The sequence below is a fragment of the Nipponia nippon genome, unplaced genomic scaffold, assembly GCF_047370975.1.
Source record: "Nipponia nippon isolate SJK-2023a ecotype South Korea unplaced genomic scaffold, ASM4737097v1 scaffold_2, whole genome shotgun sequence".
Classification (NCBI taxonomy): Eukaryota; Metazoa; Chordata; class Aves; order Pelecaniformes; family Threskiornithidae; genus Nipponia; species Nipponia nippon.
In genome coordinates, this window is record NW_028262336.1 from 69,235,134 (window position 1) to 69,258,450 (window position 23,317).

Sequence of the window (23,317 nt, forward strand, 5' to 3'; positions counted from 1 at the left end):
AAAGCAAAAAAGTCTCTACTAAAATACATAGTTTTTCAAATAAATCCCTAGAAATATAGACATTTCTTATAAAATATTTAAATTTAGAGTTCAATAGGGAGTTTTATCTCAGCTATCTAATGCTTTTAAAACTCTGGGGAAAAGTTGCCCTCTCTATTAAAATCCATTAAATTAATTTAAATGTAAAACTCCTGTAAATGAATTGTGTGTGCTCTTTTGAGACGTTCCCCTCTCTGTCATGTCAATGGCTCCAGGATATGTGAGTTCCATCAGCTCGGCCCCAATCTACTGCAAAACCCCCTGTAAAAGTGGCAGCTGGTAGTGATAGGTCTGACATCCAGGAGGAAATTAGCATCGCCTATACTGAATTCATCTAATGAAACATGATGTAACAATCGCAAAAACTTTTTTTCTGAGGCTGACAAAGTAAGGCCCCGAGCTCCTCCACCTTCGCTCACCCCCTAATTGAGCGCTGGTAATGAATATACATGTTAACCAGCTCCATTCTTCCTTCTGGGTTTCTCCCTGGCGCTGCCCGCAGCCTGCACGCCATTGTTTAACAGAAGGGTGCAGGACATAGACTGAAGGATTGCTACCCAGATGTTTCAAGCCACCCACAGAATGTTGTCAATGGGCTATAAATTTGTGAGGGGAGAGGAAGATTTGCAAAAGAATTGGAGGCAACCACGGGGAGAAGTTTGAATAAAAGGAGCTCTGCTGGTGGTATGGTACCAGTAGATGGACAGGCTGAGGTCTTTCCTGTGGCAATCTGTTCCCTGCTAGCCATGAATTTTAACTAGCTGTACACAGAGTGATTGCTTTACTTGTTTAGACTTCCCGTTTTATTGACACACAGCCATGTAGTTAAACAAAGGTCAGAATTACCGAAATACCATAAACTGCCTACACACAACCGTTCAGAAAAGGAAGCGGCTGGCTTACTGACATGGGGGTTTTTTAAATCCTTGTGTAATCCTGTTGGGAATTTTCTTTTCTTTTTTCTTTAAATTCCATGCGGTGTTAACTTTCATTAGTGATTAAATGTCTCTCTTTATGTAAATAATACGTGCTGCATTTTTTACACTTGTTTTAAGTATAAATTACAAAGAAGACGACAGTTCCAAACCTACACAACTCAGGAAAAAAAATTTTTCCTGATTTCCTGATTTCAACATTTTTCTTCATACTGAGTAAAAACATTTTCCCTAGTAAAGTTCAGTCCATAGGCTCTCAAATGTAAGAAAGGGCAAGCATTTTTGTTTCGTCATAAACCAACCATGGTTAGATTGTACCAGCAAGAGCCATGTGTACGTGGATGCCAGCACATCTTGCACCAGCAGGACTCAGCTGCCTTCCTTTCCCCAGGCCCCTTAGCTCCTCATACTACCTAAGCTGCCTCCCACTGCAGTCCAGTTTCTCCACCAGATTATGTTATACATACACACTAATTATCCACTGATTTCCTATCACCTTTATAAGCAGCAGCAGTAGCGCAGGAGAAGATCACTTCTGCCCTTTCCATCAGAGCTGCCTTGATAAGGGTGAGGTGTGTTTGATTATAGTCAAAGCAGGAATAGCCACACCTGACTCCAGTTTTCCTGAGTTTTTCCTTAGGGGATTTATTACATAAGAACAGAGGCTCTCTGGCTTTTACTTTGGTGCGTCACTTTTCTGCATATCATATTGCAAGAAATTGTTGCAAAGGAATTTGCCACCAGGACTTTTCATGCAGGAGATGGCCCTTAGGTTTTAATTTTTAACTCAAGAATCATAAAAATTATCTGAAACTAAAATCAAGGAAAAGCAGCATGATATTAAAGTTTAAGAAAGTTCCTATATGTGAACGAAAATTTTAACTATAATACAATGTATATTAAAGGAAATTACACTGAAAGGCAAACAATTTCTGGTATAATGTTCTCCAGATGATCAATAAAAGCAGGGTGTTGTATCATGGAAGTTTGACCAGTGTAGTTGCAGAGGAAGCCTATGTAGTTCATAATAAAAGCCCTTTGGGGACAGACGTCCTTGTTTCTAAACAGTGTTATTTATCATCAGAAAGGCAAAAACCTATTATGAGACACAGTACCTGACATTAGGGCATATGCATATGCACAAGACGGAAATACCTTAAAACACCTGGCTTAAAACTAAGGAAGTGCATACTAGAGGTATTTGTTTAATTTACAGCAAAGAACACAGATTGTTCACTTCACATGAGGTCTCACCCTGAAGCCGCCATACAAGACAACATGATTGCATGACAGAGCGCAAATGTCACGCCAACAACGCGTGCCCTTTGGCCATAATACTTATAATATGATGAGAAGGTTCATGGCCAAGATGAACGTAGCCAAAGATCTCAGTTGTATCAAAAACACGCTCTTTGAATTTTATGGAGCATCAAGTTAGCTGATTTTTTAAGTTAGAAAAGCACAGTCAGCACTGGCTATGTAAGGTTTGTTTTCCTTCTTCAGGGCTAAAAATCTTTTCAGATGGCACTGAATACAAACAAACAGACAAATGAACAAACCATTAGACTGGATCTTAAGGACAAGTAATTTATAGTATTTGTAGTCTTCAAGCCCAAGATGCTGTGATTGTGCATGATGTTCCCTATCCCATTACATGCCTCCTATAAACAAACTAGTGGCTGAGTTTGAGTTTTCAGGTTATTTTTAAAACCTGCATTATGTATTTGGGGTAAGATTCTTAAGGACAAGACATTTTGAAGTACATTACATCTGACTCAAGCTAACAATGAATTTCTCTGTGGTCTTACTGGATGAAAAGGAAGTCTTGGGTGAACCTGTTCTCTTTAATCACAGTGAAATAATACTCTTTGATTTTCAGTGCATGTCATTCACAGTTATTTATAGGACAATGCTGGAAGTCAAAACAGTCATCAAGGGTTAGTAGATATTAGACTTAACATCATACGTTTTCATTAATGGGCTTAAATGAACAAGTAAAGAAATACTCCAGTGATTAAGGCTATTAGAAAACTAGTCACTCATATCAGCCACCAAACACGAGTCTCAAATTTCCATTAAAAAAGTATTTTCTGTCTTAATGAATGATTATTTGGTCACAATATGATTTTCTGAAAACAGCTAAATTATGATGCATCGCTAAGTACTGATGGCTCAAAAATTTAATTGCCTGTGTCAGACTCTTCCTAAAAATCAGGCACTAGAATCTAAGCAGCTAAAACTATTATTTCTACAAATATAGCTGGTTTTAAGCAACATTACAGTCTTTTAAAAGCCCATTGCCATCTGCTCTGTCAAAGTAATAAATGAAGAAGTTGTATTTACATGTGGCACTCTGTTAAATGAGGTAAAGTTCAGGACAGAGTTTCACTTCCCAGCAGATGGGGATCTCCCAGCAGGGATGGAAGTCAACAAAGAGGGTAGCAGGGGGTTTCTATAAATTCATGTGATCCCTGGGCAGAACTAAATGGATTAAATAACAAGGACTATAGAAGTTAAGCTGTATCTTGTTATACTAAGATGTCTCTGCATATTAGATAATCAACAGTTATTCATCCTTTCTTGACACAGTAGAGAAAACATGCTAACCTTTTTCTTTGAATTTTGAGCTTGTTTTGCCTTGTGTCTTCTTTTAGAACTGCAAAGCACAAGCACAAACACAAAGCACAAACACAAAGCACAAACTATAAATCTCTTCTACACAATAAGAAGATATTGAAAAGTCTATATTATTGTAGAGAAAAGCAAAAAGTGTCTGTGGGTACTCTTCAATGGTTTTCACTCCTAAAAAAGCTACCTTTCATTGTTCATTAATATTTGCATCAGAGGGACTTATTGTTAGAGGTTGTCAAAAATCTTTTTCTTATTGTTTATCTTTTTCACTGGAAAAGTGGACAATTTTGCAACAGAAGTTTCCCTTGTTTTGCAAACTTCTATTTATTATCCAGATTCATCACACGCAAGGAATTTAGCAATTAAACGGTAGTGTTTAAAGGATGAAAATATACATGGGAAAATGCTTGGATGAGTACAATATATATCTTTAAAGTTATTTGTATGTATATGGGCAAAGAAATCTGTATTGAGAGTTTGGGGTTTTATTTTAGGACCACTGAGCTTGAACAAAAAATTGAATAGCCAGTATTACAATGCATTACAGCGAACAGATATGTTTGCCTTTGAATAGACTTTCATGTTTGCTTTTGACAGCATTCCAAAACAAGTCTCTTGAATTTTTTATGCTTTGTCTGACATGGCTTCTGACATTCCTTGCAACAAACACCTGATCTGGAGTGAGAGTTTTGAGTTTGGGTTGTTTGTTTGTTTGTTTAATTTACTTTGGCTGAAATCATTCAGTTATTTGCATTGTGGTGCTATATTATCAGGATCACTGCTTCCTTTACCATAGCATGGCAAGGCTGTTCTTTTTCTCACTGTTTCATGGCATTGGATTTTCAGCAGATGAAAACCGAACTTTGCCTGCTTATGGTTTCTGTAAGTCATATAAACTGGGTATTTGCGGTGCAGCTGATTTGGGATGTTGCATTTCACTTAATTCCAACTCAGACAAACACAAAGAAAGAAAAAATGTTTGCTCCTGTAGCAGAAATAACAGGCATTTGTTTAGTCTGAATGGTATTTTAATTAAGCAAAATTATTTGAAATTGTACTTGGTGTTTACATAGAGATGTGCATGGTTTTAGGCACAACACAGATGTATGCACATCCATAAAGATGTATACCTGTACACGAGTTTCAGATGGTTTTAATTAGAGACATCACTACAGGGCCTATGTCACCTGATTGCCTGACTGCTGAAAAATAGTTCCTTCACTTAGGAATGATGATTGATTAAATAATATAAAGTAATTAATATGAATATTATAGATCTTAAAACATTATTGTTTATGTACTTTTCTGTTATAACAGTCTTTTGTACATTTTCTGAGACAAAACCTCGTGCAGAAGAATCCCTTTCCCAAGTAGGGAATGCGTTTCCAGAAGTCCTTTGTTAAGATGACAGGCTAGTAATTCTACCCCCATTAGCCGTGTTGTTCCCATATTACCAAGTCTTAGCATGTAAACGAAGTTTAGGGGGAGGATGTCTTTGTCAAAATGAGTTAAATTCATCATAATCTCAACCAAATTTCTGGCATACATTCATTTTCATGTCTCCTCTAAAAGCATATGGCAATTTGAACAGCTGTTAACTTTGAACTGACGGGCTTTGAGTCTCCTGAGAAGAAAAAAACAAGTCCAAGAGAAGAGTGTAAACTGATAGAAATAGATTGCCCAGCCTCTGCAGCAGTAGGACCAATTTCCTACTGCAGAAAAACTGTGAGCCCTTCAGTTCCCAAACACACAGTGGGATATTGCCAGTTGATTTGCTGATGAGCATCTACAGACAAGATAATAGTGACATGGGTCAGGCTACAAGTTTTGAACCTCTTGCACATTTTTGTTTTCACACTCAGCTGGACTGTCTTTTATATCTGTCTCCCTGCTTCCCAGCATTACCCTGGTTATAAGCAGATGGGATAGCAAGTACAGCTTGGGCATTGAAATATGTCCTTCTTCTCATATTTTGTTTACAATATGCGTATTTATTTCAAAGAATATTTTTAAAGCCTCAACTTTTTTTTTTAAGAAAGCTGCAACAATAGAAAGATGGGTCTTGCATTTGCTTCCCCTGAAGTCAGCATCCAGGTCCTATTGTTTTCAGAAATGAAGGATCAAGTTCATGACATGTTTACAAGACAATACAAAGGGAAGGCAGAAAACATAACAAAAGTATAAATATCTCTATACACCTATCTATATATAAAAGTAAAAACTTTTAAAGCAGTCTGTTTGTTCCTATTTCAAGAAACACACAAATTGTCCTATTAACATCTGAATACACTGTATCGCATTGTTTGACTGAAAGAGAAGGAAAAGAAAAGCAACAGAAAGTTTGAGAGCACTTGAAAAGTACAATACAGGATTGTGCAGTGCTGGAGAAGGGAATATTGAAGACAGGCTTAGATTCTGAAGTCATTTTGTAAAAGGCTCTTTGTGTGGACTTCTTCAGAGAGCATGGGGCTGTCTCAGAGCATCTTCCTGACTTCAGAGCATATCTGAGCTGTGGATCTTCACAGGAACCACAGATGCAAGCTCACATAGCAGTTAATCTCTGCATGCATTTAAGGGAACACATGTCCTGAGGTCTCTCCAGTTACTTTTTGGAATGTCTTCCCAGTCTGATTGTATTTTTTAGCAGTGTCTTGCTTTTATTACTCTCAAAAGCCCATGCTCCATGATGATGTGGTATTATTTGCTGACATGTGCTATTTTAGAGTGACTACCAATTTGTCAAATCCCCATGAGTGCCTGTGGCTGTTAAAAGTGCCAGGAAGCTTAGTTCATGTCTGAGTACCATAGCATTTACTTCTTCAGTCACCCTTCTGTCTTTTGTAGTTTCTTAGACCTCACCATATACCTTCCAAATGTGTATTACAGCTGGGGAAAAGGGCAGCCATGGGTTACAGTTGATAGTCCTGGTATTTTTATGCTGTGATGTAAAAGAATTTTACCCTGTCATTTTCCCCTCAGAATCCCCCATTGATATCATAAGTAAGGGTACTTTCAGAACTTCTGCAGTTATTGACTCGCATTTCTTCATAATAAAACCTGATATTTTGCCTTAAAATTTTTGAATATTAATAGTGCAATCTAATTAATTTTGTTCAGAAAATAATGCATTTAAATTCTGCCTCCCTTCTGGAAAAGCGAGGATTCCAGCTCCAGGAAAAGATACGTTTTGTTTACATTTTCATCAAGCTATTTTTAAGTGCCTTAGGTTAGACTCACAGAAGGACTCAGGCAATGGTGAGAAATGCAGGTTATGTGAACACATAGTTTCAAACTATGTGAAACAACACATAGTTTCAAAGGACCCTCCAGAAAAAGCTTAGTCATGAGACTATAGATTACTCTGAGGTGACAGAGTTTGGGCATTAAGCTAGTCATTTAGATGTTAGGCATCATCAAGACTTAGGTAAATACATGCGCAGACAGGGGCAGGGCTTTAAGAACCGTCACAGACAGATGCCTAACTATTTTGGTCCCTCAAGCACTGAGACACAGAAAACATATTCTTAAGGTTCTTAAAAGCTTGTGTTAGACCTCCAAATTAGCCAGCAAGGGCTAAAATCTGTCCTAGTCTTTGAACAGAATTAACGTTAAATTTCTTCAAATGTCAGTTGTTACTTGAACAGAGGTGACGTGTGCAAAATGATCCAAATACTGCCATTTTAAGGTGGAAGCGTGCTGTTTCAATATTATTTCCAACAGAATGATTGAAACAAACCCACACACACTTTTTAAAGACAGCAGCTACCCAAACATTTCTTTGGTGGTTTAATTATCCCGTATGATTTTCTCTAGGCTTAAATTTCCCTTTACATAGTACATACAGAGCTACATCAAATTTGCTGACAAATGCTATATGTAATGTGATAAAGCTGCAAAACAAAGGATTTAATGTGATCTTAAATGAGATGTTCATGGAAGACTTTTTACTTTTTAGTTGGCAGATTCCATTGCTTTGACTCAACGCAAATCTGTACAACAAGTTTCAGATGTAACCTACATTATGGTGTCAGGTTAGAAGAAAAATATCTTGTCCAAAATTTTGCAAAGAATTAAAACAATATTTTCCCTCAGCTGACTACTTATGAGAAAGATACTGAAAAGTAGAATTATCACTTCTTGGGAGAAGCTATTTTTAAATTAGTTTTTAATTCCATGGTGAAATAAAAGCAAGTTCCAAAAGATAAATTTCATTTAGAAAAACAAAAAAAAAAAATTGTGGTTTTTTTTTTTTTTTATTTTGAAGTGATCCTAAAGTTACTTTCTGAAACCAAAAAGTATATATTTTAAACTTTAACTTTTTACACCTCATATATTGGAGACCAAGGACAGAATTGATTCAACCGTCCTATACAGTGTTCATGATTTTTCATCCAAAGATGGTTATTTATAGTTACTGTGAATTTTCGTGTGCATGATAAAATGGAAGAAAAACATATAAACTTTTTCTGTAACTGAGGTAAGCCTTTCATCATGAACTCTCCACTCAGCATGGGTGACCAGAACCTAGGAAATGTGATTGTTTCATCAACATTGGCCATAAATATCCATGTGCACAGATGTAAGCTCAGAACAAATCTGGTAAAGCCCATGAACACATTCTGGATTTTCAGCAGCCTAAATGACAGTAGAAGTGTATCCCTGGCTGCCCCTGACAGTGTTTCACTTAAGTGTTATTTAAAACAAATTTCCAGTGCAATAAAGCCTCTCCCCTCTGCAAACGTAAATTATATTTAATATGCCTGGGAACAAGTGAGGCTGCCAAAGTCTGAGGCAAGCCAGCCTTTATGACTTCAGTCCGTTCTCAGCCCTTGATTACAATTTGATTTCCTTTGGCATCAAAAGACAAACTATTTTAGTGAACAATGTTCTTCCTTTACCAAGAGTGAGCTCTAGTTACTTGGCAGAGGGCCTGTTTACTTGCAGACAACATGTCCAACCTCCCAGCAATAGCAGTCCCGTGGACTTTGATTTAAAGCAGCACAAAGTAAGAAAAACAGAACAGAATGTATATTGCTCACTTGAGAGGCTTATTGTTTAAACGGCCTACTTATCATTAGACTGTGCTCCAGTCCTCAACGCTTTCTTTTGTGTACTTTATGTCAGACATATGGCCACACTGGGATGCTGACAGCAGTTTTAACACTGCTGCACTATACATACTACTTGTAATTTGTTCTATCTTATAGTCGGGGCTTTCTTCAAAAAAGAAAGTGAATTTTAAACGCTGCTGTTAATAACTGTAACTGTCTGACAAGAAGATATAAAAGTGATGTGCTTGGAATGATGGCAGAGTGCATACATCTACACTGGGAGGCTCGTAGATGTTAAAGCATTCAAAATGAAGTATCTATTATGGCAAGAGATGAAACCCACTAAGGTTCCTGAATTCAGTAACACAAAGTAAAATGTTCCCATACCTTTACTCCCTGCCCCCCTCCATGTCACATGGGAAAAAAAAGGAGAAACACATTTCAAACACACAGAAATTTCACTCAGCCTTTTTGTTTACCTCCACCTTTGGGTAACCATATATCTCCCTCGGGCTTGCAATAGCATGCTTTTCCCCTTCTCCTCCCTATCTGAGCACCAAGAATGCCCTTTTACCTCTTTTTCTGTTTGTTTGGTTTACTTAAGTACCTTAAACCTGATATAGTGATCAGGAGGGAAAAGCAAGTGAGACAGCACTCCAGTCCCAGGCAGTCCTGCCTGCCCCATCCAGGCAGGAGCCTTCCTGCCTGCAGAACAGCACCAGGGTTTCCTTGCTCTTTCCCCTGAATCTTCCCCGGGGCCAAGGTGCCTCCTGAACGGATTAGGCTCCTCTTTGATTTCAGCTGAATTCTACACCTTACAAGACCTTATCAGCTCCACTGCAGAGTAAGACGCTTTCAACAGTAACGTTCTTACATCAGAAAATTGTTTCTATTTACAGGAAAAAAACATGTGAGGAAATATCCTGATTCAGGGACTGTTTTGTTTAAAAAATTCTGATAGAAAATACTGATGTCAAAACTGTATTTCGTTTTCAATGATTTTTTTTAGTCAAAAATGGAATAAAAAAAATTACAGGTCTGAATCAGAGCACAATATTTCAATGCTCTCTAAGCAGAACGTATCCATCAGTCTCCCAGTATTTGGTAAAAAATTTCAGTCAATTTTAGAATATAAAAAAAACCCACTTAAATCTCAGAATTGCCCAAAGAATAGACATTCCAAAGTTTAACCAGCTTCGCTCAAGATCAAAATCCAGCTGAACAGAAGAATGAGATTATCTAACCTAACCTCCTTCACTACTATAGCAAAGAGGCACTAGACTGAAACAGAAATGAACATCACATAATTATAATACCAGGTAAAACAATCAAAATAATTAGAAAAATGACATGTTTGCACATCTTGTTGAAAAACTCAAAAGCACATTACTGAAAAAAGGGAGGAAGGGGGAGAGAGGGGATTATATATGTGTTTGAACTGTTATCGATAGCAAAAATGAAATTGCATAAGATCATTAAGGTCTTGAGCATTGTGTCACTGTCATGACAAATAAAGAATAAGGTCTGAGGAAAAAAATAAATGTCTCCTGTGCACTCTGAAGATTGTCATAAGTAATAAAAGGAAAGAGCAGCTGGGTGTGCATTCTGAGAACATGTTCATTGTGAGTCTGCTGGAGTAGAACAAGAAGGTAGGCTGGAAGGAAATAATGTTATTATATCTCTGCTGGAAAATTCCTGTAATATTTAAGGGAAAATATCAGAAAAAAAATCTACAGGGATTTTTTAACTGTTCCCAGATTTATTAAGAAATAAGAGCAATAAAGGGTAATTCAAAAATGCCGAAGGATTATTACTGTGTAGGTTTTAGGATAAATTTTGTAGAAGTGTAATTTATTTTATATGGAATCTTACTCAGCGAACCTAAATGAAATATGGCAGATTTGATTTGCTGGCATAACTCTCAGAAGTCTCTGGATTGCTTGTTGGTTCTGGCAAACAGGAATAACTGGAGAATTGTTACAGTGCAGCCATATTCTGTTTTCCATTGCTTTAGCCCTTAGACATGGGGATAGTCAGATACCTCAAAAATTAGCTAAGCAGGATTGTGCACAATTTAACAAATAGTAATACTCAGAGTCAATGCTTATGCCTCTGTCACACTGACATGATCCGTGTGAAGCACCAGACCAATGTTTCTCTGCAGTGAGACAGATTGTCAGGCATGAGTTTACTCTAAGGGCATTTATGTCTAGTTTTCCCTATCAGTGAAAAACCACAGAAAGTCAGAGAAACCATCAAGTAGATGCTTTCTTGCATCACTCACCTGTGCTTTGAGAGACTTGAATCTAAATAATCTCTCTTGTAACTTCACAGAGGCAGTAAGCTGAACTCACTTTATAAAAGACTACCCTTAGCAGCTAGTTACTGAATATTATGTTACTGGTCCATGTCATTCTCATAGTTAGAGGAATTCCATTTTGCTCACTGCACCACAGACAGAAAGAGCTGCTGTCTCCCAATGTTTAAGACACCCAACATGCTGGTGCAAGTCCCAGCTCCAATGACTACCTCATCACTTACGTGAAATAAAACTCAACAACTTGATTGCTGGAGCTCTCACCAAGTTGAATATGAAGTCCTGTTGTCAAAAGAAAGGACTTGGATACAGCTTGTTATAGTCAACTTGAACATGCTACTTCAAGGACAAAAATCAGAAATCAATGCAAGAAGAGTATGTTGTGTACGTTTTATGCATCAGGCTCACAGGAGACAGAAGCAGATGAATGGCGCATTTCAGTAGCTATGTTTTGGAGGCTGAGAAGCTTTTATTTCAGTTAGGAAACCTACGGTGGAATTGTCAGCAGGCACAGTGGCTATCTAAGACACCATGCAAGCTGTGTACACTTAGACACTCAAACGTTGACAAGGTATTGAAGTGGATCAATGCAGCTGAGGATGACTTTGAGAGTGTCAGTCATGCCTAAAGGTGAACCTGGGCACTTTTTAGGGAGACGTAGATGCCTTACATCTTTCAGACTCCAGATTGCAGCTGACAACAGTTCCTCCACATACAGAAGTGCATTAATAAACTTTAAATGATGATTTGGACAAGGACAAAGAGAGCTAAAAATGAACTAGCTCAATATTCTACTCTGCATCCTCCCTATCTCAGTGGTCTCCATCGCCCTTAAAAATACTCTTTTCTCAGGCTTCCAAAGCTCATTCACATTCTAAGCAAAGAAGAAAATTACAATAACACCACCATTTTAAAACTTCAATTACAAGAGCGAAATTCATCCCTGATGTGATCTCATTAGCTTAATGAGATTACACCAGGGACGTAATTGTCCCAAGGACTAAATTAAATGAAAAGTAATATATGTTTTTGTAAAATCCCGTAATATGCTTTCATTAACTTTGTTCCCCTAACCACATATTTAACCTCCTTTCCTTTCTCTGCGTTCATTGTCAGTGTAAATGCAGCTCATAACCTAGGTAAGATTAAGCACATTAACTACATGAAGGAGTCAGCATGCTGAATTTACCTATTAATCTTTTCTCCCACCCTCTTAATGGACTGATTCCAACTCGATAAAGCAAAAAGCAAATATTGCTTCCGCCCATAATGAAAAGTTTAAAAAAAAGCATTAGGTACCAGGTGCACTTTTTAATTATATTTTTTTTCTTCATTCTCTCTCCCTCTTTATCTCCTTCAAACTGGCAAAAAAACAGTGACTGTTTTACTGCATCATGTATGAAATGTTCCGCTTCATTGTAATACCAAAGCTGCAATCCTTCTTTCAAACTGTGACTATTAATATTTATTTCATCCTCTGGCTTTCCTGAGCCAAAGCAAATGAACTGTGGCCTCATTGAAATGATACGGTCTCTTGACCCTTTGTGCAGTTTAAAATGATGTAACCTGAACCATTTTAATCTGAAGGCTGGAACAAGTCAAAAGCTGTAATGAGTTCAGGACACTTCAAGACATCAGGAGAGCTATCTTGCCATAAAAGATGCATCTTTTGCATATAGAAGCTATAACATCATATACCTCATGAGTGACACAGACATAAAAAAACTGCCCAGTAGCTGATTTTTCCACCTCTTCCCAGTGATGACTTCAGAGACCAGATCTTGCACAAGGGATGAAATAGTTGATAGTAAAAGTGACACCAGAGTTAAATACCTCTGCCAACTTTTCCAACAGAATAAACATTATGGTGAGGGTTTAAACCTATACAATTTCTAAACTGCCAGACAATTAACCACTTAGGGAAAATGCTGCCTTTCAGTGAGCTGGGTTTGTTACAGATTTTGAGAATAACATGTTTGTGTCTCCAGCCTGCTCCGAGATGCCACTTCCAAAAATAACCTTGAGATATGTTTGGAGTTCCTTCCCAAAGATCTCACGGACTCCACAGACCTCAGGGACATACTTTGACTCCACTGAAGTCAGTGAAAAATGAATATAATAAATCTTTACATGTTGGTTTTTGTTTTCTTTAAGACCTCTAAACGTTTCATGAAGTGGGAGGACTCCAGTCTTACAAGTGCAAAAACTTAGGGATAACGATCCCAGCCAGGAAAGCAAATAACTAGGCACAAAAACTCTGCCCCAAATGTCAAATCCAAAGGATCATCCTATCTTTTTTAATAGTTAAAGCAACAGCTTCTGCTCATACTATACAGTGGTGAGTTAGTGCTCTGTTCTCATCTTGAGAGCTAACAATCTAATGGCAGAGGAAAAAGGCAAATTAAACAAGGCAGAATGAATTCAGACTGCAGAGCATCCAGCAGAGCTGACCGTAACAAGCTTGAATTAAATAATTAGAATACCAAGGAAAAAAAACCTTCAGAGAGCAAAGGGTGTTCTTGGTCACTGATTGCTATTTAAATTGGTTTGGCCTCTAACGATTTAGAGATGGTCAAAATGCATAAATTTCCCCAAGCTTTATGTGCTTGGCTGTGATGACTGAAGAAGGGAAAAAGTTCAATTTGCATAGTGCATTTTTATAGATGGTTAAGTCTTTAAGTGAATTAATAAAGTTTGGTACTTTTAAAGGCATAGGTTTGTATTAAATGACAGGCATTCAAGTTAAAAATAAAATGAAAACAACATACACACACACTGATTAGAAACACGTACAATACCTATTTACCAAGGTTAAGGTCAGAGTGTTATTATAGTCAGATAGATAACCAAAACATCTGCACAGGAAAAGCTTTCAAATTTCACCAAATTATGTATCAAATCATTTTATGGGTCTCGTGGTACTATTGAAATCCTTGAAGACTGGTGTGTGCTGAAATACTTCGCCAGATTGGAACTCCAGCTAAAACCCCTCTGGAAGTTATTCATTCACTTTCTAAGTGGGATGCTATTTAAGCTCTTCACTTTAACTTGCCACCCCAATATTTTTGCATTAAATGATGGTAATTTTTTTTTGTGACATAGTTTGACATCAGAATGAGAGAAATAACAGAAAAATACTACCTGCTTTCAAACCCAAAAAACTAAATCTTACCATGCAAATTTCACCCCAAAGAGGTTTTTGCCTATAGAGAAACTGTGTATTAAAGGACAAATTATGACTGGACTGGTGAGAATACTTTTTTTTTTTAGTTTCTGGTTAAATCAGAAAGAAAATTTATGACCTGCTTATAATTCATTTTTTATATATATGTGACAAAATTAAAAAGAAAATAATTTGTAACTGGATGATATTTTTTTACATGAAACAAAGCAGTTTAATTTTTGAAACCTTAAAAATAAACTGTATACCAAAATATCATTTTGAAATGAAAAGCAAATATTTTAATTACATGATATTAAAATGAAAGTTACATTATCTTGTCGAAAATTCTGTTATTTTAGGACAAAGCAACTTAACTAATGAGACAAAAATTCACAAGTTGTGATCCAAAACAACATTTTACAACTTTAAAAAGCGAAAACAAATACAAGTTTGCACTGAATTGGCAAACATTACTTTGGCCTGCCTCTGTCAGCAGATCAAAATTGTCATGGCATCCTCTTGGATAAGAACTGCTGTATAAATGCAAATTACACTTCCATTTTGTAAAACAACGTAATTAACAAAAAAAGGAAAGTACCTGTTGTCTGCCAGTATCTAAATTCATTATATTCAGAGTTATGGCAGCAGGCGATCTCAAATTAGTCTAATATTCCCTTCTACTCTTTCATGCAGTGATCTGAGTGTCTGAATGACAAACTGAAATTTTCCCTTCTTTTATTTTTTACCACTAAGTCAAGGCACTTAATACTATTTTTACGTATAGCTTTACTTACATAAAATTACATTACTCAGGGTTTGACTTTTATAAGCATACAATGAAAAAGGAACATGCATTTCCATTACTTAAGGTGCTCATATTATATGCCCAAATAGAGAATGGGCATATACCACTCAAAAACATATGTTACACAGACTTTTCTTTCTGAAGAAAAACATTTCATCAGTAACTGAATGTGAATCTTCAAAACTTAAGGAAAGAACCCTCAAAAAAGGAGCCATTCAAGAAAAATACAAAGCACAAGGTATGCAGGGGGCCAAGGCCTCCCTCAGCCCCCAGAATTTGACTGAAGAAGCTTGCTTAGTGCAAGCACCATATCCTCCTCCTTTGAAACAATTAAACATCATATCTGTATAGAAATGCTAGTATTATAGAATTGGACGTAGTGACCAGTTTAGCTAGTAATACCTTGATGGGGCCTTTGAAAGACCATTGTGTAACTAAGTTATTAATCAAAATAATAAATAAGTATACAAAGTCACTGATTAACAGTATTTTAAAGGAGCTATTAGCAGGAATTTCAGTCTTAGCAGAGGCTCTTGTACTAGCAAAATTAAATTCAGGCCTAGGGAGCACTGTTGCTTGAAGAGCACTGCCGGTAATGCCCTGCAGGGAAGTCAGTGGAGCCAGGGGTCTGATTTGCCTTGGTACCTCTGGTACCAACATCAACACTCCAGCTGTTTCCAGTTGTGTTCAGTGTGCACACAGTGAGGCTCTAAGTTACGACACTAAGCTTTGTTTCATAGCTTGCATTTGGAATGAGATTGCAAAGGGTTAGCCAAATGTTAGTCAGGTGGTGTCTGCTTTGGTTGCATAAGTTACTGTGAAAATCTGGGAATCCCTGAGAAAGTCAAAGGAAACTGCTTTGAGGGCGTCGCTTCAAAGGGCTGGGATGGACAGTGTGCTGGATTCTTTTTCCCAACAGCATCTAAATTTACCTCCATTGTTCTTTTTTTTTCCTTTTTTTTCTGCTTAGTACTAAACCTGGATCCCAGCCAGCAAGGGACAACAATATCTTGACAGAGAACCTCATGCATCCCACACGGGTCATCTACATTGTCCGGGATCCATGTGCATCAGAGATTACAACAGTGGAAAACAAAAGAATTACGCAACAGAAAGGTCTTGATGAGAGTAAACAAGAGAAACGTGACTTACTGCTGAAGCACTTTCCTGCCTGTAGTTGAAGCAGAGGGACAAGAGGAGGTCCACCCTTCAAATCTTCTCAGACAGTAACATAAAAATGCAGCAAATAAGCAACTGGAGTCTCATGTACTGTTGTCCGGTGTTTCTGTTTAGTCAGTACTGTTCCTTAGAGCAGAGATAAAGGGCTAAATAGTATGCAATTTCATACAAAAACATGCATTTGTTTTAAGATCCAGCTGATAACATTGATAAAGTCTTCGGTAAATTAAAAGTGTTTTACTAAAGTCAGTGCTGGTTTATTCAAAAGGAAAATCAACCATACCCGTGAGAGAGCTTAACTGAGAGGAAGACTGTGGGACTGTTAAAATCCTGGTCTGTTCTGAAAGAAGTCACTTGACCTCACGTTAGCCGTCAGAGTGGTGTGGCCAGCTTAAGCTAGCTCAGAGCCCTTGGCACAACCACCCCTTTAAGCACATGTTGTTCAGCTAGCTGAGGCTTAGCAGGCTCCCCAGCCCTAGTAACATGTGCCCATGGCACCATTGCCCTCACTTTTAATCTTGCCTTTGGCTCTGCATGTGCCAGCAGTGGACCGTCCCAGCTCTGAAGGAAGGGGATTGCAAAGCAGGGAGTATTAAGCTGGAGACTAGCTCCTGCTCACACTCTTTTCTCCTGCAACTCGTCAGCAACAGCACATTGCTTCAGTGGGCACAGGTACATCTTCTCCATTTGGAAAGGAGAGACCCAGCCAGGAACAGACTGAGCGTGGCATTGAATATATACAAAAATTCATGGGGCGCTTACTATCCAAAAGTGCTTGAAAAGATGCTGCCTAGTGACCGAAGATGTTGGGAAGCCTCAAGGCACACCAAATACTACGTTTTTCTTACCTGTCCCTATGCATGCATTGACTATTTGGTATAGTCAGTCTTTGGTCTCTTGCCCTTTTTGGGGGAAAGTTTGCATTGCCTGTGTATGAGCTGTGTTTTGAGATATCCCTAAGGGCAGTGCAAGTTGAAAGCAATCAGAGGTAGCTCAAGCATTGGATTTAAGCAGAATTTAGGCATATATGACAAAGATGTAGTATTCTGAAAAGCCTTTTTCAGCTGCTGCCTAATCCTGGAGCTACCTAAACTTCTTTGGTAAGTCCACGGAGTTTTGTGGTAGTCCAGAATGCACAGAAGTATCTCTGCTTTCACAGGACTAAGTCAACAAATACATTCCTCTTACGTAAACCAGATGAGAAAAAAAAAAAATCAGATGCTTCTCTACCTATTTTGACATCATGATCCAATAAGCATTCTCAGAGCATACCTAGCATCCACACACAGCATTAGAACCCACACAAAGTGTTCCGCTTCCCTTTAAGATAAAACCTAATGATTGTTACATTCAGTCAGGATGTAGAAAATAGATTCAGCTGCCTCCCTTATTGAAACAATGCAAATCCACAACTATCATCTCCCCTAGAGAATGCTATAACCACCAGGATACAGATCATTCAAAATAAGGGTAGTCTCAAACCAATGCTGTTGAAGAAGTGCCACCATGCACAATAGTTAATTGTAGCCAGCAGGTCAAAAGAAGTGTTTATTCCTCTTTATCTGGCACTTGTGAGGCTGCATCTGCACTCTCCAGTTTTAGGCACCCTTCTGCAAGAAAGATGTTGAGAGACTGAAACAAGTCCAGAGGACAGGCAGTAAGATGAATACATTGCATATGATGAGAGGCCAAGAGAACTGGGTTTGTTCATCCTTGAGAGGAGAAGGCACAATCTTACTGCTCTCTGCAGCTGCCAAATGCAAGGATGCAGAGATGACAGAGCCAGGCTCATTCCCGGAGGAAGAGCACTGAAGATCTCACACACTGATGGCATGAGAAACAATGGGCACAAGGTGGAAAATGGAATTAATTCTCTTTAGATGTAAGGGGGGAAAAATGCACCATGGAGATGTTTGGGTGCCTGAGCAGGTTGCCCAGAAAGGCTGTGGAATCACTACCTTTGGAGATGCTAAAAAAATTACTGGGCAAGTCTCCCAGCAACCTGATGTAACTGAGTCTGCTTTGTGCAGGGGATTGGAGACGATGACCTCAGGAAGTCCCTTCCAACCTTATTTTTTCTATGATTCTGTGACTCTATGAAAGGAAAGAACAACAGATGAAGTCCTGCTCTAACCTCATAGTTGGAGCACTTGGTTTGCAAGAGGAGATCTGAATTCTGGTCTCTAGAACAAAATGTCTACTTATATATGTGTATATACACACAGAGAGGCACAGAGGGAGATGTTAAAACTGTTAAAAACAATAGACAAAAATGAGCCACTCCCTTTTAAAATGCCCTATGTTCCCACCTCCTGGACAGAGCTTGCATTCTGGGCTACAGATTACACATGAAAAGGAGCATCTCTAGAAGCTGCAAGTGAGAAAACCAGTGGGTGGGATTTAAGACATATCCCCAGCCTTCCAACTAGTAAGACTTCGGCAGAATTAAACCCATTTACTGACCCCAGGTAGTTCCCTCCCTCTCTTCCAAGATGCCTAATTTTCTCCATGCTTTTGTACAAGAAGCCGGTGTACCTCATTCCCACCCAAGTCTTTGGGTGCCTTTATTGAACCATTCCCTAGTACTTATTAGATTTCTTGCAAACATACCAATAGTCTTGAAAGTTTTCTGCCTTCCCGTGAACTAAATTCACAAGCTTTCACCTGTTATATGGTCAATTTCTAATACACTTTACAAAAAAGGTATTTTAACCCCTGATCTTCAAGTTAGTAGGCACTATAGTATTTAAATTATCAAAGTGGATACTACCTCATTCAGAGATAGACTCATCTTTATACATACATGCCTTATGTGATACCATTGTTCTCTTGCAGTCTCCCCATAAGTGTGTATTGTCTGTTATCTCTTGTCTTACAACGTATTCTCTTGAGAAACTGTGAAAGGGAAAACTAATTTCCAGTTCTGTGCTTTTTTTTAAAGACCTCACCACATGAGTCTTTGTTATGGCTGCAGGCCCCAGGTGCTATAGATACATGATATTATTTTATTATAATCATTGATATTATTATAAACTTTGTAAGAAAGAGGGAAGTGTAATTACTAAATTAAGCAGAAAGATGGTATGGTCAGTGAGGACTGAAGTGTAAGGAAATAGTTTCAAGAAAAGGGAAAACTGTTTTTATATCTTGTTAAAAATAGGCATCAGCATTTCAACTTCTTTTATACCCGTTGATATATAAATAGAATAGACTTCACCTATGCAAAAGCCTGAAAATGAGCTCAGCATGAAAATAATGTTTTACACATGCAAATCTATTGTAAATCATTTTAAAAAGATTTTCACCTTTGCTCTATGTAATTAATTTTTGAAATAATGCTTCTCTTACTGTTCTTACCATTCTCACTGAGTATGGAGGTTTTGAACTACACATTGCTCATGAATCAGTACTGAATTTGACACTAGTGATATAAGAAAGTAGAGGTGGATGTTTAAGAGATTTCATGCAGGCAGGAAATGCTGATATGTTACAGAACAAAATAAATTTCCCACTGTGATAGGTAGGTTGGAGTCTATTTGCAAACTATAGCAGAAGTCTCCATCTTAATGTCGCTAATCATATTAGCTAAATATCACAGCAGGTAAAATGAGTTTTCAATAACACTGCTGAGTAATTTTCCAGCTAGTTTCATGCTTGGGATAATCTTATTTTTTTCTTTGTAAGTTTTGCATGGATATACTGGGGCAATTATCTTCAGGCATTTGGAAACTAAGCTAGCACAGCAGCTTGCCAGTCTGCCTTAGTGTGACCCACTGTGGTGTTTATGTTCTGCATGCCAGTTGTTATTAGCTCACATGTGCGTGGAATACCATTTTCCTCTTTACTGGTTTAACATAATGGTATACCATGGGGAGAGTTTTACAGAAGGGACAGGATCTGAATATAAAGGCCTTCCTTCAAAGCAGGTATTTATTATCCATACACAGGATTTTTCACTCATTCCTCCCATTTTATTTTATTCATGAACACCAAAAATAGATATCATGGAGGAGCTTAAAGATTAATAGATAATGGAAAAAATAATTGCAATTATCGTCTGAGCAATCACAGTTTGCTCAGTGTTGTATAAACATTTTCCCAGTCTGAGGCATTTGTACAATAAAGGTCAGATTAAGACTGTCCACCACAGGAGAGGATAAATTTCACAGTAAATTTCTCAGTAAGTTCAACAAGTGCAGGCACACAGTGCTCAGTGTCCTCCTCTAACACTGTGGTTACCTCCCTCTCAGAGATAGGGCTGACTTAAATGTCTCTTTATTTCCCCGCCATAAAGCTGCCTCCAGTCTGTCCCTTCAGCTGGGCATGGTAAGTCAGGTCAGAGAACCACTCAGGTTTAAAAAAAATCAAACAAAAACCAAAACCCTCGCAAAAGAAAAGTTATTTTTCCTTTATCCTAATCTAGTGCTTACTCTGCCTTATAAACAATTGTAGCAGAGCAACACAGGGAGCAATGCATGGGAGGAACAAAAAGGCAGGGATGGCAAGGTAAGGGTTGTTTATGCCCACAAAACTGCAGAAGAATGTGCAGGGAAACAGGACCCAAAAAGAGAGAAAAGAGAAAGGTGTCTTGTCCCAAGGTTTGACCAGAATTAGAAGTTTTCACTAAAGAGAGAGATAATATCCTAAGATGAACGAGGAAATGGAAGCCAAACTGCATTCTGCATCAGATCATACGGCAAGATTACATACCTCAGGCTAGATCAGGGAAGAGAGCAAGCCCATGATAAGGAACTGCAGACGCATAGATGTCTCCTTCTTCTGCTTTTTCTCCACTCAGTACAGAAGACAGAACCCCCCACACTGCACTGGGAACATACGGGCTCTGGTCCTGCAGCAGAGGAGTGGACAAGTTGCCCAAAGCCACCTGCCACTCTCGAGACACAGACCTACAGGTATGTGGAGGGGAGCCTGCTCGTTTGGGTCCGGTCATTGGCAACTTCTTACATTAATGCCTCAGCTTTGCTTAAGCATGCCAAAAAAGTGCTGGATCAAAGGAGTAAAGAAGTAAAAACTACAGGGCTAGAAAATATGAACAGCCTTGCTCAAGTGAGCTGTATTAATTTGAAAAAAAAAACCATCCACAACTTGGGAAAGGACTAATAATGCAGCAAGAAACAAGTTTTTGTTCCAGTCTAAATTAACTTTGCCTTTCTCCCCAGAGTCCATGAAGTTTCAGTCTAATCATGCAGTTCATGTCCAAAATCCTCTGTAGTATCTGGCAAAAATGGGAGGAAAATGGGTTTTGGCCTAACGTCCCTCATCATATGCAAGGATATGCTTATACAGAAGGCCTCAACAGTTCAATCAGTGCTGATACGCTTTGAAATAGATTATAAATATGCATAGCTCATTCATTTTACGTTGTGGGTTAAATGTTAAAAGACAATACAGAGAAAATGCTTTAGGAAGCAATTTGAATAAGGACAAGCAGTTAAATTGCTGAACGTAAAGAAATTAAGAGATCCTGAAACAGGCATGATTGTAAACACCCAAATGGACAGAACGCCTCTAATTTTGACCCACACCTACCTCTTGATCTAATGTGAAACTCCAAACCCCAAAAGCCTCATTTCCAACAGATTTGCATCATGTGGTTCTTTTCTGTTTTAACTGAACTAGAATAAAGCAGCAACTTAATTTTTATATATATTTTTTATATCCTGGGTAGTCCATGCAGCCGAAAGACAATTTATATGTCCTAACTGTGAGGAAAACTTGAGTCAGTGTTTGTGCCATATTAGATGTCAGAGGACCAGCCTGTCAGCTGTGAGTAATACCATGTGTAGGTTTCTTGATCTCTAAGAAAAAATTACAAACAATGACTACGAAGATTTTGGTTTGCTTTACTTTTTTTTTCCCCCTCTCCAGTTAAGCCATTCATAACATACTTGTCCCAAGTTCTCTGATCTTTGCCTGTGTTCATGCCTCGTCCCTTATCCTTACTGAGGGCATTAAGCAGGTTCTCTACTTGGCTGCTATTTTCGAGAACCACGTGAGAAGTCTGTATCTTTCATACACCTACCTCTCTGTCTGATTTGGAAGTTGGCCAGTGGGTTCCAAAGTTATTAAGAAAAGAAAAATGAGAGTGAGCAGAGTGACAGGCAACGTGGTGACAGAAGCTTCAGTTCTTTTGGAAACCAGACAAAAATAGATGCTTGCGTATCCTAAATGCCAAAATTAAGTGGAAGGCAACTTTTCTGGGCTTCCGGTCTAAACGGAAACCAGATGTTCCAGGGTTATTTTCTCTGGTCCTTCAGAGAAGAGTTGTTTTGTCAAGAAGTTGCTTCCTCCATCACGGCCTGAGACTTTTTCTGCTGGTATTCAAGTGCACTTAAGGCTGGGGGGGGGGGGGCAGCCAGCAAACCTTTCTCCAGAATTTTGGGAACTCATTATAAAAAAACGTGTTCAGCACAAATAAGTGTGTGCTCATATTTTTGAGTTTTAAATCAGTTTTCTTCTGTCAGATAATAACAGCCAAATCCTCAGCTTGTCTAAATCAGCACAGAATCATTCAACAGCACCATGCCAATTTAAACCAATTGAGAGTCCTTGTATGTAAAAACAGATGATTTCCCACACATGTCAGGTTTGATAGTTGCGCTGACAAAACTGTGGAAGCCACTTTTTGTTTCGATGTTGCTATTGTAATAAAGAAACTGGTCTTTATTCTCCAGCCTCTTGATTTGCTCCTACAGACAACCAGATGTCAGTCCCCGAGGATGGGAGTGTTGGGAAGGTACTGGGGAAGGAAAGCATATGAAAGGCCAAACTAAAAAAAAAGCCACCTAGATGATGTTTCAAAAGAAATATTATCTAGTTTTATTAAAAAAAAAAAATCTAGGATAATAGGCATCCCATCAAACTTTCTTCTGATGGGAAGATAAGAAATAAAATTTTATTGAGGAGGATAATCATCTATTAATTCAACAGGTTGTTATTATATGTTGGAGATGGCTAGCTCTAATTTGGGTTTAACACACTCCAGTTTGAAGAAGATTGATGCAAGAGCTTAATTTTACGTGCTGAAAATTATCAAAAGACATTCTCACCATCCCTTGATGCTGACATCAATCTTCAGATGTTTACACATGCATTTAACCTTACATGCTACAGTCATGAGACAAACCAGGATGTGTAAAAGTTGAGCTAACACCTCTTTTGCAGGAAAAGGACTGT